This window comes from Topomyia yanbarensis, chromosome 3 (assembly GCF_030247195.1).
Source record: "Topomyia yanbarensis strain Yona2022 chromosome 3, ASM3024719v1, whole genome shotgun sequence".
Classification (NCBI taxonomy): domain Eukaryota; kingdom Metazoa; phylum Arthropoda; class Insecta; order Diptera; family Culicidae; genus Topomyia; species Topomyia yanbarensis.
The window spans coordinates 65,346,330-65,369,838 of NC_080672.1; the positions used below are offsets into that span (position 1 = coordinate 65,346,330).

The window sequence follows — 23,509 nt, forward strand, 5'->3', positions numbered from 1 at the left end:
GATGACTTGAAATAATCACTGGAAACTGAACGTAATTATGAAAAGTTCTTAGTGAAAACAATTCCAAAACTAAGACAATAGACACTAAAAAACCCTAATAATATGTTGCCTGTTACAAGAAAGGCTTTAGTGCATCGACGAATTCAATTTGATTATTTTTAATTTACAAGTTAGAAATTTCTCTAGTTACAAAAATGAATATTCAAGAGTTCAAAGTATTTAGGGCTGCTTGAAAATGCTACGCTGCATGCTACGCTGCTTGAAAATGCTACACATTCGCTACACCTTTACAATTTGTAGAAGACGCCAAATTGGAATGAGTAAAAAATATCCAAAACCCCGTCTCACGAAACTTTACACGCATTTGCTAATCAGGAGAACGAAACCAATGTCGAAATTTGCTTCTAATCGTCTAATAAGGCAGGCGATTTGTAGATGCAGAAAATAGGTTCAACTCCTATTTTCATGATCAGGCGTCTTTCTACTATTACTAGTTCTGTGACTTTATCCGAAGTTTGCGTTAACTCGACTTTATGAAATTTTAAATGATATTGATCATGTCGTAATCAAAACAATCCTGAGAAAAACACATGTTTTTTCAGTTGACTCTCATGGGGAATGGGTCAAAGACTATCTTCGACAATTTTATCAGGCAACTTAGAATAACTATCTTTTTATCTATTTAAGTAGATTCTTTTTAGGTACTTTTTATATCATTGCACTTACGAATTAAAAATATCGTAGACTGATTTTCCTAGATCCCTGAAACTATAGTAAAAGTCAAAATGTAAAATGAGTACAAAAAACTACTGATTTCATTACAAAGCAAGAATACCTTAGCTCTATTGACTTATAACAATCTTGCAAAGCCGGTGTAACTTGAGAAGATTACCTAGATTAAGTAAAAATTATTTATTTGAGCATTTGAAGGTTTTATTTCGGAATTCGTGGGTTTTTGGACAATGTCAAATATATATTTCAATGATTCAATCTACTAATGCAAACTACCCAGAATTTAATCTACTGAGCGAAACTGCTCAGAATTTATTCACTAATCGAAAGAAAATTACTTAGCAATGATTAGTCAATGCTTCTAATTTACGTAAAATTTGGTAAATATAACATTGATGACACCATCAAAATAACTAGAAACTATAAACATAGATAATAATTTCAGCATCACTTGCTTCCGACACATGGAAGAGAACACATCGCCCTTGCATCTAATTTGCCGAAGAGGCTTTCTTTTAGAGTTGTCTGTTTTTAAATTACAGCAAATTATCCGTTTCCTGTGAAACTTTTGCAAAACTTTTTGTCAATTCATTAAACAAATATGAGAACACTAATCTGATCAGTAATAGGTTGGTTTATGAATAAAAATAATTAGCTCTTGATTTTTTTTCAATCATCATCAAGATTGGAAGAGATGATGTATGATTTCTTGAAGAAAGTTGTAATGTTTGTCTGATTACATGTTTGTTTTACCACTATTTGGGAAAAATGTTTCAAGTTGTTGCACCTAACGCAACGAAGACGAAATGAGAAGATCAGAGCGCAATTCGGAAAGAACTCGTGTTGAGTGTATAGTAAAGATAGAAGAGTGATCTTGAGTCGATTTCGATTGGTTGATTTTTTCCTCTCTTTTCTCTCTTATTTAAGATTATCTCTCTCATTTTATTCCATGACGAGCAAAAACGGAACGAAAGACTGTCACATACTGAAGACATGAAATCGAAACTCTTATCCCAACTTATTGGCTTATAGATTCAATCAGTCACAACATTTTAGTCCCTCTTCGTGATTGCCTATTGTTTTTGCCCGGTCCACTTTTAAAAGAATTTTCTTTTACACGTTTGTTGCAGATATCACGGATTTACGGATCAACAGTGTATTAGTGCGGAACGAATTCCTCGTAACAATGAAATGAAGCGTCAATAAAAATGGTATTGTGTTAAAATGACGCGAAACAAAAATTTTCTTCTCGGCTCAATCGTTCTCAGACAAATTGAAATACTTTTTGTGTAGCACAGTACAGAGAACAGAGTGTACAGTGTGCACTAACCTAATACAGAAATTCAAAATTGTGTGCTATTCAAAAACTTATCATTTAAAAATAACAAAGACCCACGACCCGTCTTTTATATATTTCCTTATGTAAACAATAAAAATAATATAACGAGTTTAAATGGTTGTCCTACAGATCTCGCGTAAGCGCTTAGCCATTGCATGTGGAAACCTGTTTACGAGGCGAGGAAATATTTTTTTCCTCACCAAATATCTCTTGGGGGGGGGGGGGAGTTGTTCATTTCTATCTCGCTATTGTACATTTCCATGTCTTCATCGTAGTTGCTGCCTTTATGTTCGCGAATATCTTCCTTGCTTCTCGCCCTCAATAATTGCCTTTCCAATTAGATTCCATTTCTCCCAAATGTGACATTAATCTGCGAGTAAGCGGTATCTGATCTTGTAGCGGAACATTCATTTTCTCATCGTCCATATACAGGAGGATTTTAATTATAGTATTGTCACACATAACCTTGTGCTTTAAGTTATGCAAAATGAATGGTTTCGTCTGGGCTAATTTGTTGAGCGCTAAATGCCTGCCATGGTAGAACTCGATAAAGGCGGCTTCCGAAAGTCTAGTCTCCATTTACACCTTCAGGAAACATTCGACATTATGAATGCTCTGTCCTATGCGAATCATCAATAATTTTATAATCACCGTATTTGGCTGGAGCACCAATTCTTGCTTCTGTTACTCACTAATCTCGAAAGATTACTACAGCTACAATTAAAGTAATAGTTTCTTGTATTCTTCAGACAAGGCACACAATATAAAAGTTACTGTTTTTGTCGTTCGCTTCGCACTGGCTCGAGCAAAAGCATAAAGCACACTGAATTTCATGACCATTGCCTTCGGTGGTTAGAAATAGCCTCCTTCAACTTTTTCTCAATAATTTGTTCAAACCAAATGAGCAACAAATTTTGTCAAAAGTCGCCGGTTTTTTAAATTTATTTTTGAAAAATTTCGGGAGGGGCTTTAGCCCCCTAGCCCCCCCTCTGGCTACGTGCCTGATTTGACGACTGGCTTATGAGACCAGTGCTACACCCTCTAAACCGCCGCACCAGGGCAGGGTCGCTAAAATCATAAAATTTCCATTTTGCTCAATGTGCCATTGCATCAACATTTTCCATCCGATGTTAGTGATATTAGGCTTAAAATTAACGTAAACATATTATTTGCCATCTTACATTCTAAAAGGTCCGAAAAAAATGTGTTTTTCGGTAAAAAATCTTTTAAAAATGAGTATCTTTTAAAAATGGTCAAAAATGCACTTTTTTAAAACTTTGGTCGCTTGCAGCACTAAAATTTTTACATATGATCGACACATATTATATGTTTTTGGAAAGGGCATCTCGGCGCCTTTCAACCTGCATATTGACTAAATAATTCGAATGATTTTGACATGAAATATTGACTAAAAACTACAAAAAGTGCTCAAAAACGAGTTTTTTGAGAAAATCACAAAATCGCTTCTTTGAACAAAAACATGAATATTGTTTTCGTGTTAAGCGACACAAAATTAGTCTAAAAAATACTTTTTCTTGAAGCTTCATTTTTCTTGTAAACTAGTGTAAGTGGCGCCAGTTTGGTGTTAGTTTGTGGAACACGAAACATTCAAACTCAATTTCGCTATTTTACTTGTACTACACCAAAATAAAATTTCGTTTTATGAAAATACGTCTACGTAATCCAAGGAATCCGGATGTAAAGACAGTTTATCAAATAATTATTGCTTCTCAAAAAGTTTTGCGTAAACTTATCTTAAAGATAATGAGTAAATTTCCAATAATAAAAATTACGTGCAATATTTGCACACGTCACGTAAAGTAAATTTTAAATCAATCGCATAATTGTTGTTTGATTTCCGATGGCAGCATATTTAAAAAAAACCTGTTTTAATCCACCTAGCAGTGCAATTGTGCCTTTCTCATTTCTCTAAACTATGGCACGGAGGCTTTTTATGTTCAACATAATTGTGGAAATGTCCATTACATTCTTAGTACACTTTGCACTTATACACAATGGCATGCCAGCCACGAACTTGATGAGCTACTTGTCGACGGTGAAACACTTGAAACAAAAAAATATCATACTCCATTAGCCTAATCAGCATTAGATCAATGTTATCTGCTTGCTAACTCATTTTGTCATGCGGGGATGGGTATGTGAGGAGGGCGAAAGTCCCATGAACGAACGACTCCCCAGCTTAAATTGGTATGCTTTGTGATATAGTGGTTGTTTAAAGATGATGGGGTTGAAAGGTAGGGGTATGAGGGCTGGATGGGGTGGTGGTCTGAGGGGTGATTTAAGGAGATTTTTAAAGGAGGGGAGTGAACAGTAGAGGGGGGGTGTAACCCCTCTCCGTAAACCATCAACTACGCCCCTGTTAAAATCCAGAAACCTTAGGCGAGTCGAAAAAAAAATTTGGCCGGGATTAGGTTGACGTTTTTCAGAGTGATTGCATAACCTTTCTATATGAGAAAGGCAAAAATGTGCCAAAATCCAAAAAAGTGAATCGTCGTCAAATTTTTTTTCGAGTTTGCATCAAATCTCGACGTTTCATGCACCTTGAACACATTTAGCATCAAAAATAAAAATTCTATTTTTAATTTTTCCTATAGTTTATATGAGAAATTTCTGTGTGGCCGCACTCTGAAACCCGTAATTCCGGAACCAGAATTCCGATCGATCCAAAATTCAACAGCAGCCAATGGGAAGGTTGCACCTTTCATTTGAGACTAAGTTTGGGCAAATCGGTCCAGCCATCTCTGAGAAAAATGAGTGACATTATTTGACACATACGCACATACATACACACACATACACACATACACACACATACAGACTTTTTCCGATCTCGACGAACTGAGTCGAATGGGATATGACACTCGGCCCTCCGGGCCGGGATTAGGTTGACGTTTTTCAGAGTGATTTCTATATGAGAAAGGCAAAAATGTCATTACGAGATAAACGCATTTAAAGATTATATTATCGATTTTTTGTATGACACAATAAACTAGCAACACTGTATTTTTAGACATTGTTAACATATCCCAGTAAAGTTCAGTCGAAAATGAGCCGGAATTCCTGCTGTTTCCAGATAGAATTCCGGTTCCAGTGACACAACCGATTCTAACTAGAATCGGTTGTGTCACTGGAGCCGGTATACTAACTGGAACCAGCCGGAATCCCGGCCCGACTGAACTTTACTGGAATACCTTGCTTCCCATTATACACATATACTGTTGGAAAATTTGGATAGCGCAGGTTTGCAAACAAGATGGCATACAACTTTGAATCCAACCTTTAGATTATAGCTTTCTTACAAGTTTTTAAAATGGCTTTTGTATAATTTCCGTACAAGCTTGTATACACAATTGGTTCCAAGTTAGTTTTACATGTTGTTGTATTAGATTGCATGCAAGTCTGTATGCAAGATTACAAACAAGTTTGCACACTAGTTTACATGCAATCTTGTGTTAAAGTGAGCTAAAAATCTGCGTTGAAACTGTGCTTACATGTTTTTGTAGAAGTTTGCATACAATTTTGTTCTTGTCGCTATTTTAGAGGTTTTCACTCTCTAGGGTTGTTAGTTTCTGTTGTCGAGCTAGAAAAATCTCTAACTTTAAGAGCGTGGTTGTGAATCGAACTCAGACGAGTTGCGTACAAGGCAGTTAACTTACCAACAACGCAATGTTGGCCGAATGACTCTGCTGGAAATACACCGACATTCGCGATGGACGCTGTACTTTGAGGCACTGTTTTTCAAGTTTTCGTTACAAATTTTCGTATCGGCTTCAAAATAACTATACAAGTACACATTAAACTGAATTTTAATATTGCGTTTTAAATAAGAGTTTCAACGCTGCTTACAAGTTTCCATTTAAGGTTGTGGACAAGTTTGTGTTTTAAACATGCGTTCAAAACATTGCGATAAGTTTGCGTACAAGCTTGCGTACTATATTGCATATAAGTTTTCATACACATATTCGTACAAGCAGCAGTTTTAAGATGGTGCATAAGTTTTCGTTCAATTTTGTATACAAGTTATCGCACAAACTTGCATTTCTCTGGGCTTCGATGATGAGCCTAAGGACGCGTACTCTTGGGTGGTGGAAAAGAGTTTGAGCTACGAGCGAGTGCTGGTTCTTTGATCTCTGAATCTCGTGACTAATAGTCATTGGATGGAGTGTTTTGGCAGACGGCTGGTATGGATGTTTCTTCTTTCGAATGGAGGGACATATTGGTTCAGCTGGTCGAAGACTCATTTGATCTTGGGCATAGTGATCGATTCATTCGATTCGGATCAATGGATTGTCATCTACAAGAGATGATCAGACTGAAGGCGGGTGTTTTTATCTCTTAACTCGCTCTGGCGCTTGCAGATACATACATGCGATAAACACGATCATCCACGCAACCTACACCCGCGATCTCGCCAACATGATAACATCCCAGTGATAAGGTAACGTTTCAGCACTTTTCATTTTCAAACGCGGTCTCAAGCGTGAACCTACAAACCCCGGTACTCGCGCAATCTTGAATGGCCAGGAACATTAGTGATACGGGAGAACTCACCCTCTTCTATCATCTGAACCGTACACTGAAAATTAAGTAAATTATACATGGTCCGCGCTAGATCATCTAAAAATACGCGAATATGTGAATGGAAGTCCCTATCCTCGGTACCACCAGTGTAGACCCATATCTTCAATTGGACCAATTAAAAGAAAGAAAGCTCTCATATCCACTGGACAACATGTCCCATGGCGACATGACCGGGAACTCTAGTGATATGGGGTGACTCCCTCCCTGTCAGAATGTGATCTGTACACCGAAAACTAAATGTCAGAGTGGCGGTCCGCGTGAGCATCCAAGAACGCACACGAATATGTGAATGGCCACACTGTTACAACATCGAATTTGTGCACGCGGAGTCGCATACACGCGAGCATACGCGACAGGCGCGTTAAAATGCGAACGCTTAGGCATTTCGCGATCATATAAATACACATGCGCCCGTGCGGGTTTCGTACTATTTTACGAGCAACAGTTGCGTACACAAATTTAGTAGTTGGCGCATAAACTTGCATACAAGTTTACACAGAAACTTAAAGGGCGAACACGAAATTATTGCGACACATTCAACAGGGCATAACTTTTTTACCATTGGGTAAAAATCAACCAAATTTTTTTTTTTCTTTCTCATTGATGTGTATTGTTTACATGCTGTCAAACTCGAAGTCGTGTTTTTCGATTCAACGAAAATAGAGGTGAACCAACGCGAGTCGAGAGAACAAATTCTTTCCAAACACCTGGAATTTCCTGACCTGTCGCACCGGCAGTAGGGAAAAATGTTGAACATTCACGATTCAACCGTCTCCAGAGTGTTGAAGCGGTTCCAGGAGCGGTTAACGTTGGACCACGGCAAAGGAGCTGGAAGAAAACCGGGACCGGAGAACAAAAAGACGGAGGGAAAGGTGAAGCGGATGATTAAAGCAAATCCCAACGTCTCAAGCCGTGATTTGGCTAAAAAGATCGGCATGTCGCAGAGCTACGTCCAGAATGCAAAGAAGAGAGCTGGACTACATACATACAAGGTACAGAACTTCCCAAACCGCGATGAGCGGCAACAATCGACGGCTAAAACTCGGGCACGGAAGCTCTACGAGAAGATGCTGACAAAATATGGCTGCTGTGTAATGGACGACGAAACGTATATAAAAGCCTATTTTAAGCAAATTCCGGGGTTGGAGTTTTTCACCGGCAAGAGCAAGTTCTATGTGGACGACAAATTTAAGAAGAAGAAAGTGTCGAAGTTCGCCTCCAAATATCTCATTTGGCAGGCCATCTGCTCTTGCGGACTGAGGAGTGAGCCTTTCCTGACAAAGGGCACAGTAAATGGCGAGATCTACAAATCGGAGTGCCTCGAGAAGCGCCTTTTGCCGTTCTTGCAGCAGCACGACGAAGCTTCGCTATCTTGGCCAGATTTGGCATCATGCCACTATTCTAAAAGTGTCCTGGAGTGGTATGAGGCCAATTCTGTCCATTTTGTTCCAAAGGACATGAATCCGCCAAACTGTCCGGAGCTGCACCCGGTGGAGCAGTACTGGGCAATGATGAAGCAGGAACTTCGGAAGAGCAAGAAGACACTCAAAGACGAGAAGGACATGTTAAGAAAATGGAAAAAAAACTGAGAAACTGGTACCGGATGACACTGTAAAGACTTTAATGGAGGGCATCAAGCGAAAATGCGGTCAATTTTACACTCATGGATCCATCGATTAACTTTTCTTTTGATTTTTGAAGTAAATATATGTATAAAACTACCCTAAAATTTTGGTTTGATTTCAAACATTATAAGAAAATTGGCATGACATTTTCGGTGTCGCAATAATTTCGTGTTCGCCCTTTATACAAGCTTACAACAAACTTGCGTATAAGCCTACAAGTTTACAAGATTGTAAACTGTTTCATGTTTATCTACATTCTACAGTCGTGCATATTTGCATGGTTGTACCCAAGTGACCATTTCAAGTTTACCTATATTGTGCTAACAAGTTCACATGGAAGTTTTCAAAAAAGCTTGTATTCAAGTTTCTGCACGAGTTTTCGTGCAAGCTTGCGTTCTAGGTTTGAGTTCTTTTTAAATCCATGCACAAATTTGCATTCTAAAATGAACAAGTTTGTTTACACATTTGAATTCAAAGTAAAGTACAAGTTTGTATTAAAAATGTACATGCTTGCATTCAAGTTTGAATTCTAGCTTTCAAATTTTCGTACAATTTGCATAAAACTAACGCAAAGCAAACGCAAATTTGCATGCATGCATGCTTACTGTTGTCCTACAAGATTGTTTCAAATTAATATACGAGTTGGCATACCAACTCTTATACAAGATCGAGCTCACGCTTACATACAAGCTCACAAGCTACGTAAAAAGTCAAAGTTTGTGTCGCCATTTGCATGCACGTTTGCGTAGATGCTTCCATACAAATTTTCAAACATTTTTACATGTAAGTGTGCGTTCAATGTTTTGTGCAAGCTAGTAAACATATTTGTAAAGCTTCATGTATGCGCGTATTTATGTCATTCACAACTCAAGTTGCAAGATCTTGTGTAGATCTTGTATCGCGATCGCACAATAGTTTCATACAAGTTTCCGAGCAAGTTATCGGTTCATTCTATCCCCTGAAGTCTGCTTTTCAAGTTTGCTTTCAAAATTGCATACTAATTTTATGAATAGACATGTTTTTTTTTAATTTAAAGTTTGCGTACAATGTTTCCCTTGCAATTAAGCTCCGCATACAAGCTTTCATCTAAGTTTGCGCACAGGTTGTCTACAAGTTTGAGTACACACATTTTGCGATAAAGTATGCGTTTCAAGTTTGCTGTTCAATTTTGCAGACAAGTTTGAATTGGAAATTACATACATTTTTCGTTTAGGCTTGTATACAAGTATGCCTACTAGGGTGTCCAAAAATCGTGTTAAGAAAGTCTTCGGGCTCACTTCTTAAATGAAAGGTTAGGGTATTTGGATTACTTTCTTCTTCGGAGTGTATTTGCTAAAATGCTCCCTACTGGTGACGAATTTTGATTTTTAGAAAAAATTTGCCGAATTTGGGTAAAATTTCGAATGCATGCCTCTTGAAGTGCTCCTGAACGACCTTTGATTTTTCAGCATTTTTTATTTTCTGAAGGTCCCAATGGAGAAGTTTGGATAGTTAGTTTGTACAAATTTTGAACTGTAAGAGCCTTTAAAACTTAGTAAAAAGTGATTTTTTTGTTGTTTTTCAGTAGTTTTTCTTCTAAACTGGGTATCTACAAAATTTTAAAAGTATAGAAAACACTTTATACAGTTGAGCCGAATACAGGGGCCTAATTTTGCAGAAGAAAGTGTATAGCTACGGCCAATAGGTATGAATTATTTAAGTTTTTGTTAAATAACCTTTTGACATTTCATGATATTCATCAAAAATAACATTGTTCTACAAAATAAAACAACTTAAGTGTGCTTGGTCCGCATAATATTTTTCGGAAAATCGAAGGAAAATGAAATGTGCCGTTTTTCGCTTGTGTCTACTACATCAGAATCGGTTTTTATGAGCATTTGATGATTTTTTTTAATTATTTTGTATACTAGTAGCCACCTAGCGGGTTTGAAAATCACTAAAATTAAACAAATATGTTGAGTTAATGGCAAGTTATGGCGTATATTTGAAGGCTGAATTGATTAGCGTATTCACATTTTATAAATAAGGTCTTATTACCATGTTAGGAACTTTAAAGTGGAGGAAAATGCAGAAGAGTGAGGTTAGCGTTGAAAAACTGATATTTACTGTTTAGATATGTGATCTATTCCGAAATAGTCAAATTTGGGACAAATATCCTCGAAAAAGTTTTACAACAGAATACAGCGCATCTTATGACACAATTATTTTGTTAAAGATGCCTCATAGAAGTAATTATGGAGAATTAACTCTTCAAAAAATAATTAGAGACTTGGCGTCATTACCCATGTAGCAATTCTGGTTTTATAGCACACTACAAGTACATTCTAAGTTTTAAGGAGACCTTCGAGAGTGCCATAAAACCTCAATTGTTACTAGCGTAGCAAAGTTATCATTATTTTTTTAATTTAAGTTACAAAAAAAAAATCAGATGCTCATCAAACCTCGTCCTGACATACTAAAGATGTACAGAAAACGTCATTTTTCCTTTTATTTTCCGAAAAACAATGTGTGGTCAAAACACATTATTTTTTGATGAATTGCTAAAAATGTCAAAGGTTATCTAACAAAAACTTAACTCATACCCTATTAGCCGTAGCTATACACTTTCTTCTGCAAAATTACGCCTCTGTATTCGGCTCAACTAAATAGTGTTTTCTATACTTTTAAAATTTTGTAGATACCCAGTTTTGAAGAAAAACTATTGAAAAACACCAAAAATTTCACTTTTTACTAAGTTTTAATGGCTCTGCCGCTCTTAAAATTCAAAATTTGTACAGACCAACTAACCAAACTTCTCCATTTTGATCTTCAGAAAAATAAAAAATGCTGAAAAAAATCTAAGACAGTTCAGGACCACTTCAACTGGCATGCATTTGAAATTTTATCCAATATCGGCCCATTTTTCAAAAAATCAATATTCGCCACCAGTAGGAAGCGTTTTAGCAAACTCATTCCGAAGAAGAAAGTGATGCTAACACCCTAACCTTTCATTTAAGAAGTGTGCCCGATGACTTTTTTTAACATGATGTCATTTTGGAACACATAGGGTGGGCGTAGCGTATTGGTAAATCGATCGCCTTGTACGCAGCGCACCTGGGTTCGAGTCCCGACCCCGCACATAGTGTTAGAAATTTTTCATAAGAGATTTGTCTAACCCGAAGAGGCGAATGACCTTAAGATTAAAACCTCTATAATCGAAATAAAAAAAAAATTGTAACACCCTAATGCCTACTAGTTTGCATACTTTTAAGATCGTCACAAGTTGACGGCGCCGGTGTTTGAGAGGTAAACGTGGCCGCCACTCATTCCAATTTGCCTGGGTTCAATTCCAGCCGAGGTCGTTGAGATTTTTCTGAGGTGAAAAAATCTGTGGTCACGTTTTCCTTTGGAAGGGAAGTAAAGCCGTTGGTCCCCGGTCTATGAGTTTGGTGGATCGATATCTAGTCCAGATAGTGAAGTCACTTCTCTGGCGTCGGTAAAGAAGAAGTGATCCAAATTCTATACTCTTACTAACAAAAATATCCTCCTCCTGTGATACTTGTGGAGTGCGCAGTAGTCTATACGGCCTCTAGCAAAAGCAAGTATCGGACTAACCATTCCTTTCCTTTCCTTCCGCGATCTACGTTCGGGCCTGGCCGGCGCCGGCATTGATAAATACTTTAGGTTTACCAGGAGTTGCACATTGAAAGATGTTCCGCTATTCCCAAGCATAATTATCTACTGATTCCCTGTGCAACTTCAGCTAGTCCAGATCGATAACGGAGTAGCAGCCAGGGGTGGTCGCACAAGCTCAAGCTTTTAAGATCGTCACAAGTTTGCATTAAAATTTACATACAAGTTCACGTACAGGTTTTATTCATGCTTCCAATCAAATTTGCATGGAAGTATTCGTTTAAAGTTGTCTATTTGATTGTTTACAAGCGCACGTAGCTTGTGGATAATTTTATCGTACATATTTATTTTCCACAAGTTTGCGTTCAAGTTTTCAAATATGATTGCGTACAAGTTTAGTGTTTCCAATTCCCAAATTTTACAACAAGTTCTCGTATTAGCTTGCATGTACACTTGCGTGAAAGGTTCCTTGTAACGATGCATTCAAATATGAGAACGAGTTTTTGAACGGGTCTAGCGCACGTTTGTGCACACGCTTGAGTATAAATTTCTCGCGTTTGCGTTCATGTTGGCGTTTCTAATATTCATTTTGGAGCGTGTGTTCAAAGTTTGCATTCGAAATAGTTCATACAAGTTTTGCGATCAAGTAAACGGTTAAAAATTTGCGTTTCTATTTTCGAACACCTTTATGTGCAAGAATTCATAAAAGCTTGCAATCGAGATTGCGTACAAGTTCTGCGCATGTTCGAGTACAATTTTTTGCACAGTTCGTACATTCGTTTAAAACGTAAATTTGCCATTGAAGCCAACTTTCTTTTTAATTTTGCATACATTTCGTGAACAAATTTTCGTTCAGGCATGCATACAAGTACTTACAGAATTGCAACTATGCGCCCGCATACAACTTTACGTACATGCTTGCATTCAACCTTACACACAAATTTCTGGTCAAGTCTACGAATGTATGGAGAAGCTTATGTATAGGCTTGCATACACATGTGCGTTTCCGGTTTGTTTAATAGATTTATAGACACAATGCATTATCACAACTGAGTCCTGGATCTTTTGTTATTATGCTAAGTAATAATAAAAACACTGAAATGCCTGTCTGTAGGATCTTCTTAACGCATTTTGGTGTTGCGTGTTGAGATATTCTTCCTTGGTGGTGACGCATTAGTTGCATTATTAGCCGCAATTTTGGGGTCAATCGGTCTGCCTTCTCTCGTGTTATTGTTCACGTCCATGTCGTCATCGGTATTGCTCTCTTGCTGTTTACTGTCAGAAGTTCGTGTTTGTTTCTTGTTCTTACGGGTCACTGCTGTAAATGTGTCTCCAAAAGAAATTTATTTCTTTATTGGTGATACCGGTTGTTGATTTGGAAGTGCTTGATGTAAGCGAAGCGAACAAACCTCTCGGTATGCGACTACTATGAGTGAATTTATCTTATTCACAACCGTATCCAAATTGCTCGGAGATTCAACCGCTTGAAATTCTCATAAACCTACTCGCCAAGCTCTCTTCGCATAGGTACAGTCTGTCCCTACAACCCTTTTGAAAGTATCACTATACGGCAAGTATGCCGAACTGTAGACGTATTTCCTGTCTCTGCTATCAATATTGACTGTGACCGCACAAATATCACGAGTTGTGAGGTCGGATATAAAACATTCGTCATGCCGTTTTTATTGCAAACTACAAGGAGGTCCATTTTCAACCTAGAACTTTCGTCTATGAAAAAACGGCTCTTGAACCAAAGCTAATGAAGGTTTTCCATCCTGCAGAAGCCGGGATAGGTTTATAGTTCCTGTACGTTTATGCTAGCTTCAGGGTTGAGAAGGCGAACCTCTTTTTCCTGGTGATCTTGAAATTTACCCATTCCAAATAAACTGTACCTGTAATTAAGCTAAATGTCAGTTTTACGGCGGTATTATCAATACCGCCATTATTAGAGTTTCAACCGAGTATCCCACATGCGGATTTCCACAATTGCCAAGCGAATATACCAAGTGCAGCAGCAGTTAAAGTTCAGCTGATTAATTAAGTTTTTCGATTGCACATGTTCTACAGATAATAGCTATTTCGTGTCGCCTATCTAGAGCGAAAGCATTCAAAAACAGCACAGCAAATTGATTTTTGTTTTCTTTTTCCCGAAAAGCAAGGAAAAAAAGGAAAGGAACAGCACTGCTACCGGTAGATACGCTAGGGACAGCACTGTAGCTGAAGAAAACTCATCGTAGCGTGCTTCGTTCGGTTATATTTAGAATGGAACAATTTAAATTGAAATGAAGGTAAAGATGGGAATTAGGGTGGTTCCTGGTTTCGGCATGTTGGTGGCACTATCCTTAAAATTTTTTCCAAAACAAGTGTTTGGCTGTAATTTTGAAGTTAGCAATCAAAAGATACTAATTATAGTGATCAACCCTACCAACAATATTACATCAGTTGATAATCTGCTTACAGCCAAGACGTCGATCGCCGAGCCTTTCCTTGCCTAGCCAGCTAGCTAGTGAACAAGTCGACGACGCTAAAAGGAACACCTGGAAATAGGAAAACCGGTTTCATTCAACGATGAAAACTCATTTGAAATTTCTTCGAGTATCGAATTCTTCCTTTAGCCTTCGGCAGGACGAATGATGCAGAGCAGATGGTTCGACAGCAGAAGTCACTAACCAGTCTGACTCTACTCGGAACCGTGCTGCGGTGGGATGGAAAAGATGCACTTCGTTAGTAGGAAAACCAGCAGCCAGGACTTGCAATCTTCGAACACACCGGCTTCTGCTTTCAATTCTTCCACTGCCACCAGATGAGAAAAAATGCAGTAATCGTTAAGAACGGATAAGTGGCTTGCGGTGAAGCCAGATGGAACTATCAATTTCGGTCCCGTTCGTCCGGGTCTCACGGGAGTCCCGATGAGATATGGGGCCATTCCCCGTCTTTGTACATACACAAGTACATACGTCGTTGCTGGATACGAACAATCTCGGCCAGCCTCAGGATGATATGGCGGTCGGGTCTGGTGTTGATACACATAATTGAATCAATTATTGTACCACCTCATTAATTCGCTCCATTTGCGTTCAAGAGTGACATCGCCCACATAGCATTCCATCAGGGAAAACAACAACCTACAAAAATCAGCATGTCCTGGAGTTGAGCAACCGAGATTTCGCCGTGGCGTCGGTTCTCTTCTTCGTTTGGCGGGGTTTCATGAATTTTTAAACCTTCAATCAGTGCGCCCGCAACAAGCTCGTATCTTATTGTCGCTTCCACAGTCAGGTCTTGCCTGCCCCCGCGGGATTGACGAGCAAACGGGAAGCCACAACAACAAACAAGTAGGTAGGAGGTTGGTTTCCCTTCCATGGGAATGCTAGGTGTTTTTTATGCTATTATTCGATGTTCATTTCTGCTTCAACGGCCGTAATATAATACCGAAAATTGGCTTCATTTTGGTTTCCGCGATGGTGGCAGCGAGTGCCGTGGTTTGTCATCGGGGCGGGACGACGGTGAATGGCACCGATGAATGAAGGAGGAAATCGTTCCTTCGTGTTGAACGATTTCAACCTATAATAAAAAGTGATTGCTATAATCGAGGTAGCGTACGGAAAGTAGGGTCGAAAATCGAGATCGATTTGTGGTGTTCTTGATTTTTTTTGCTTCACTCTTCATTTTCAGTGTCGTTTGGGTAAGACCCTCGTTATCGTATAATCATAATTGAACTGAAGATTATATATTTTGAGAAGATAATTTTGTTGGGCGTACCATTACAGTGGATTATGTCATTACACAAAGAAAACGGAGCTATATTAGCGAAGTTTGAAACTGTTTCCAGTTTCGTCGGCCATGACCTGCATTTTATTGACAGGCGCTTGGATTGATAGAAAGTAATATGTGCCAATGTCATCGATGTCGGGACTGATATCGATCAAGCAAGATGTAAATAGTAACCTCAACTGGATCGATTTTAGTGGCTATCCTTGCGATTAACTATTTCGGTTTAATTGTCGCGAACCAAATCGACAGCGAAGACCATCGAAGCTGAATGGTGAAAATGTTCTTAAGAGATGTTGTAACCAAGACTCTCCTCAATTTTGCAAGCATATCGCTCATACTCACGATACTCAGTCTCAGTTTGTTTTCTACTTCTACTCGAGATAGCACGAAGCGATATCTTGGTTACTTGAATTTTGCGTGCATTGTCTAAAGAGCAAAGGAACTCGGTACTTTTATTACTGTTCTTTGCAGCAAAAAGTATAGCTTCGGTCAATACGGTGGTCATTAACTTCAAGTCTCTTCGTATTATACTGACTTTAAGAGATGTAAAGCATTCTCGGAAGCCGCCCTTATTCAGTTCCATCATATCAAGCATACAGTATGCTAATAAAATTATACAAGTGGTCCCCGGTAAAAAGATTGATTTCGCATAACAACCTGAAACACGAGGATCAGTGTGATAGCGCCAAAATTAAAATCCCGTGTACACTCAGAGCCGTAGCGTGCGGTTGATCAGGTTGGCCGCCGCCAAGGGCGCCACCCTTAGAGGGACACTAAAATCTTGATCTGTTTTATAAAATGAGTCAGGTTAAGTCATAAAATAAGTCAGGATAGGAGTAACATTCCCAGGTACACACAAACTTATTGTTTGAAAGTCGTACTGATAAAGAAAGCCAAAGCAGACAGCAAAAAGGCGCATAACTGAGGCTCTACCAAAGGCGCTAGAAGACTACACTACGGTCCTGTTAGTCCAGAATAAACAACAAACAAGACAAAGACTTCAAATTAAAAAAAAAAAACGAAAATTATTGCAAACTTTTTCAGCTCGTTTTCTCAGTTTCATAGGAACGTGGGAAACAGAGATGTGGTGATGGGCAGCAAAGCTTTTTAAAGCTGTAGCAAAGGTCGTAGAGTAAGCTAGAGCATCAATCATGGAGAGGATAACCCTAGGGTTACCAAATGGGCTGAAAGCGAAATAAGGACATCTTGAATGTTGATCGAGACTAACAAATTTTACTCATCTTTGACTAAAATGTGTTTGTGGCGGTGTTAAGAAAAGATTTCCAATATTTTTTTTTTAGAACAGCGCTTTTTTGTTCTTCTGGGGTCCTAAGAAACTATGCAGAATATTAGGTCGTGGCATCCCGTGTTGCATTTGAAATTTGTATGGATATTAGTGCGAGAAATCCTATTTTTTGCATTTTCATTTCCAAAAATCAAAGTTTTTCCTTAAGTATAGAACTAATTGATTAAAGTCCATGAAGTAACTAAGAAATTTGCCGACTGTGCTAGAAAGTGATAGCGTACTATAAAAATTGAAGTCTCCTCGATGCCGGAAGGAGTTTCGTAATATCGCAAAGTCGGCGGTTCCCAACCTAGGTCCAACCAATCCTGAATTAAGTTGAATCTTTGGTTGAAATGCCACATGGGATTTTTGGTGTTCCAGGAAGCGATGGAAACTCTTTGTTTCTTCTCAATTGTCGAAGATCAGGTGCCGGTTTCTTCGGATTTGTATCAGAGTTTTCTGTTGCTGGTATATTTGGTGTCCTTTCAGGAGAGTTGAAAAAATTGTTGCAAAGACCTATTTGCTTATAATTAGTGCAATACTGCATGCATGACGCGCAGCACAAACAACCGATCAGGCAGACGATCCTTGTCGAAGAAGACGCTAAGCAGTCTCGCCAAAGGTCACCCGACATTAGTTGGAAGGGACATTTTATGCGATTGTCACTCAAAATCTTCGCTCACTGGAGCATGGGGTCATTGAAACAGACAATACCTTCCTTCAGTAGATCCACGCGTGTCAAGTTTGGATCGATAACTACACCATCGATCTCAACTTTGTGAGCGGGTTTGCAAACGCGTTACCCAAGTAACCTATAAGCATTACAACGTGTGTGTGTGTTAAGCTTCCTATCTCCCATTAGCTGGTAGTGATTTACAGAAAAAAGATGTTTGCATGTATTTAAACATTCATGCAAATAACTTGGTTCACGGATTTAGGAAGGTGTTAGCTCAATTGACTTTCCGATGACCCATTTCGTGTACAGTGCCAGACATGTTCCGAGGTCATCGTTCCATCAACTAGCCCCGCCTTACTGTAATGTTTGTATCAATTGGATTGTAACATTACAGTAAAACTTTCGATTCCATTTAAGCAGGAAATCGACGCGTATTTATTATAATGGTTCAATTTGTATATATAACATAACACATGTGTACTAGAACTTACCATTTTTTCAGTTTTCTACCTTCATTCATATCTTCCATTTATGTCTCCTTTAACTCTCATCCACATTTCTTGAATTCCTGCTTATTTAAGAAAGAAAAGGGGAAATAATAAAAAAGAACCGATAGACTCCGTGTTTTCCTCAGCGCTTCCGTTTCTCCTAGTCTGGTGTCACTGCCTGTTGGACTTGTGTAAGTTGTTCCATTGGAGATCTCCAAGGAGCTGTAATTGGAGAAAGATCTGACTTCTATCCAGAAGTATCAGTTTTTCACATCAATAGATTATATATGTACACTACAAAACAATCCCGTGTATAATTCAACCATTTTTTGAACATTTATATGTACATATACACACATAAACACATACACATATATACACACATGTATACATAAAACCGATTTAATCCACCCATCAGTGGGATGAGACACCTCTCATACATATAACTGTTGTATTATTCATTAATTTGCCAAACACACGCAAAGCTGGCAAGCAACTATATGTGAGACAAGCACAGCCTCGAGTCCTGCACGTATAACACGTATAATAAACTGAATAAATTAAAAAACAATAACAAAACAAACCAAAAATCAAAACAATTATGAAACAAAAAAAGTTAGTCATGAAATGGATAGAATGATCCATATAAATCAAATTAATAAAACAAATCAAATTAGCTCAAATGAAAATCAGACAATGTTAATAAAAGCTATGAAATTAAGAGAGTAAACTAAATTGTTTCAAGCTAACTAACTGTCATCCAATAACTAAAAGAACTGACTAAACCGAATTAATAAAATGAAGAAACTGAACAATATATGAACTTGGAAAAACTAACAATTTAATAAAATGATTAAAACAAATGAAACAATTAACATGAATAAAACAATAAAAAAATTATTGAATTAATAAGATAAATAATATGAATAATGTGGATAACACTAACCGCCATGTTTGAAAAATGCAAAAACAACCAAGTCCATTGCAGCCGCCAGAAAATTTGTCGTTTAAGTATTGAAATTGCCTTTAAATCGCATTAGCAAATAGCATTTGTTCCTAGGGGCAATTAGCACAGGCGAGTTGAGTCAAACGTCAAACTATTAAAATCGCCTGACGATCTTAGTCCGCATTTTTTTTTGACCGGGTACTGACTCCATTCAGATATCCGAACCGGTTCCGGAATGAGTTTAACTGGGAATCAGTGAAATCGTTGCATCAACTAGTCAAGTTCAGATGGCGCTGTCGATGCTAAGTGGGAACATTTTTTTGGTAGCTCGCGCACATACATAGTAAAATAATTGTGATGTGACGATAAAATCACTACGTCAAATTACACTATTCCAACGATACTTTTGCCTATCAACACATAACACAACAGGAGAAACGACCTACCGAGCGATTAACTTCGATTTCCTATCAAATATATTACATTTCACTGCAAAATTTTGCAAACTATGGGAGGAACACAAAATCACTTCCTAACCTATAAGCATTACAACGTAGCCTAATATCTGCTTTAGATGCACATATAAAGCAGTCTTAAAGAACCGTGAAGCCCTAAGTACTGACACAATGCTGGTATTATGCAACAAAAGACGAAATATACTGCCCATGATCGCATATCAGTCCCATAAAGATAGGAAATCCCATAGAAAACGGGACAACTATGCGATCATGGGTAGTATAGTGCTACACACTTAATTTTTTCTGTCGAATCTCAGCTTTTTTGATATCTTTCGCCGAAATCTCAACAGCTGAAATTCAGCAAACAATTTTTTTTACTGAGATCTCAGTAAAAGTGACGTTTGAGTGCTGAGACTCGGATAATATTTCACCGAAAATCAGTAAACTAATCTCACTTTACTGAGATATCAGTTTCTAGATTTGCTGACTTCAAAGCTGTTGGAAAATTACCGAGCCGAATTGAGTGTGTATTACCGTGCAGAGATTGACAGCTCGTTTTTACGGTACTAATGCTATTATCTAGCACCAGCGTACAAATTTCAAATTTGAAAGCCTAATAGTGTCACTACTAATGCTATTAATAAGCTTCAGATGGTTGTCATTGTCCACCATGGTTTTGAAACCATGTCTTATGTTTTCTTTCGGCATTATGAGCAAAAAGGAAAAATTTTAAAATAAAATGTTCTGTTTAAAACCGCAATTGACTCTAATGCATTGTAATGAATATCCTTAATGGGTTTTCGTTCTCACATGATATGAATGTTTTACGAAAATTACCTTTAGTGAGTCTCGAACTGAGATACCTTGCCTCGTCCTTCACGGTAAATGAGCTGCGTTTGGTGCCTGGACTATATTGCATATGTTCGATTGAAATAAAATATGCCGAATATAATTTTCTAGAAGAGTTGCACAACAAATAAGCCAACAGAATTACAATAGCATTATATCGGCTTTCTATTTGCTCTATAATGGCACTTAATGCACATATAAATCTTACATGCTTCAAAGATCCTTGAGGCATGTACGCGTTATATCAGCTTTATATACGCATATAGAGCAAGCGATAATGCTATATTTCGACTGTGCATTTATGCATTATTGATGCGAATATATAGCTTTATTGCATTGTTAATGCTGTAATGGAGTTTCAATGCAACATTAGTGCAAATGTATCGCCAATATAGTGGAATGGCTAATTGATCATGGTTACTTGGGTAGTTCTACAAATCACAATCGTTACTAATTAGGTCGTATTGATGTGTTTATGGTTATACAGACGAATGGAATGGGCATTCCCGTAAGTATATCGTTCGGCTTAATAGCGCTTGGACCGAAACTAGTATGCCCAATGGCATTCGGTAAGATGGCATTTTGCCAAACAACACTTGGTCAAACGGCATTTGGACACATGATCACTCTTTCCACCAAATGACACTTTCAGCAAGATGGCTCTTTCGGCCAAATGATTCTTTTAGATAAATGACTCTTTCGGCGAAATGAATCGTTCGGTCTGATGGCTCTTTCAGCCAAATGACTCTTTCGACCAGATTATTCTTTCGGCTAAATGACTCTTTTGGTGAATTGACTCTTTTTGGTCAAGTTACTCTTTCGCTCAAATGTTTCTTTCGGTCAAATGACTCTTTCGGCCAATTGTCTCTTTTAGATAAATGACGCTTTCGGCCAAATAACTCTTTCGGCTAGCTGTTTTTTTCGGCCGAATGAAAGAGTAGACTGTTGGCAACATTTTTGATTTTTATTGAAGTGTTTGATGCATTGTCTCCATTTTTAGAGACAAAAATATGTGACGCGGAAAACCCGCCAACTTACCCCGGCCCCGAGGTATGCATTGATACGCAAACAACTAAGCAATCAAATGAAGATTCAATTACTTCAACGGTCCTTTTGGAACGTGCTGAATGTCTTTTCAAGTAAACTGTACATTAACCGACATTTGCTATTATATTACAATCTCAATAGCCCGGCATTTTGACTCTAACGCGTACGCCATATTCTAAAACAAATTTTCGAAATTCTTCGGGCGAAGTAAATGTCTCCTGCATTGACGAGATGCACAAGAAAAAGATTTTCTTACTTTGGGAAGAATTCCAGAAATAAAAATATTTGATGATTATTTTTGCACTGTAAATAGTACTTGCTCCGCGTGCAGCACCGTCAACTTACCCCAACCACATGTTTTATAAAAAACTATTTAAATTTTTTTTTGTTCATGGATCGAGTAATATCTATATGGATACCGAAAGCTCTTTTCACGCGCTATCGAAAAATATTATCGTTCGGGAAATAGATTGAAAATCACCCTAAATAACACAAATTATTTAACTCTATCTCTTTCGGTCAGATAACTCTTTCGGTCAAATGACTCTTTCGACCAAATGGTTCTTTTGGTCAAATGACTCTTACGTTCAAATGACTCTTTTGGGTAAATGACTCTTTTGGCCAAATGACACTTTCGGTCATATGAATCTTTTAGCCAAATGACTCTTTCGACCAGATTACTTTTTCGGTTAAATGACTCTTTCCGCCAAATAACTCTTTCCGCCAAATGACTCTTTTGGCCAAATTACTTTTGGTCAAATGACTCCTTCGGCCAAATAACTCTTTTGGTCAGATGACTCTTTTATCCAAATGACTCTTGCGGCCAAATGACTCTTTTGGTCCAATGACACTTTCGGCCAGATAACTTCTTCGGCCAAATGACTCTTTGCGCCAAATAACTCTTTCGGCCAAATGACTCTTTCGGCCAAATGACTCCGCCAAATCTTTCTTTTGGCCAAATTACTCTTTCCGCCAATTTACTCTTTCGGCCAAATGTCTCATTCGGCCAAACTACTCTTTTAGTCAAATGACTCTTTGGACCAAATGAGTCATTTCGCACAAGGAAAGATTCATTTGACCGACAGAGTCATCCGACCGAAAGAGTTATATGGCCGAAAGAGCTATTTGGTCAAAAGAGTCATTTGGCAGAAAGAAACAATTGGCCGAAGGTTTCATCTGGTCAAGTTATTTGGCCAAAAGAGTCATTTGACCGAAAGAAGCATTTGGCCGAAAGAGTAATCTGGCTGAAAGTGCCATTTGTCCGACAGAGTCATTTGGCGGAATCATTGGCCGAAAGAGTAATTTTGTTGAAAAAGTTATTTGGACAAACGAGTCATTCAGCCAAAAGAGTTATTTGACCGAAAGAGTCATCTAACCGAAAGAGTTATTTGGTCGAAAGTCATTTGGCCGAAAAAGTCATCTGGCCGAAAGAGTTATTTGGCCGAAAGAGTCATTTGGCCGAAAGAGTAATCTGGTCAAAAGAGTCATTTGGCTGAAAGTCATTTGGCCAAAGGAGTCATCTAACCGAAAGAGCCAGTTGACCGTCGAAAGAGTTGTACGGTGGAGATAGTCGTTGGCCGAAAGAGTAATTTGGCCGCAAAAGTCATTTGGCCGAATGAGAAATTTGACCGAAAGAGTCATTTGGCCAAGTCATTGGCCGAAAGTCATTTGATCGAAAGAGTCTTTTGACCGAAAGAGTCATTTGGCTGAAAAAGTAATCTGGCTGAAAGTGCCATTTAGCCAAAAGAGTCATTTAGATTAAAATCACTTTTAATAATCCGTAAAGAAAATCTTATCTTTTTGCTCTAATATCAGAGATGGCAATTTTGGACAAGACCTAACAAACATTAGGAGCTGAACTATAAGACTACGTATTGATTTAAAGCAGATTAAAGGTTATGTAAGCTGAATAAAACTTTCGCTGAACTATTTAAACATTAACAGTTTATTCAGCCGATTTAAAATCCAGTATTCGCCAGTTCCAACTAGGCTGAACTATACTGCTAATAAATGTAATAGCGACAATATTAAAGCTTTTATTCAACCATCTTAATTAGACTGAATTGCGAGTTGAATAAC

General features: G+C 38.1%; 1 protein-coding gene across 3 annotated transcripts in view; it reads right to left on the reverse strand.

Moving 5' to 3' along the window:
- LOC131691329 (potassium voltage-gated channel subfamily KQT member 1-like) overlaps positions 1-23,509 on the reverse strand; it is a 523,220-nt gene that overhangs the window by 295,160 nt on the left and 204,551 nt on the right. The gene's annotated exons all lie outside the window — the stretch shown is intronic.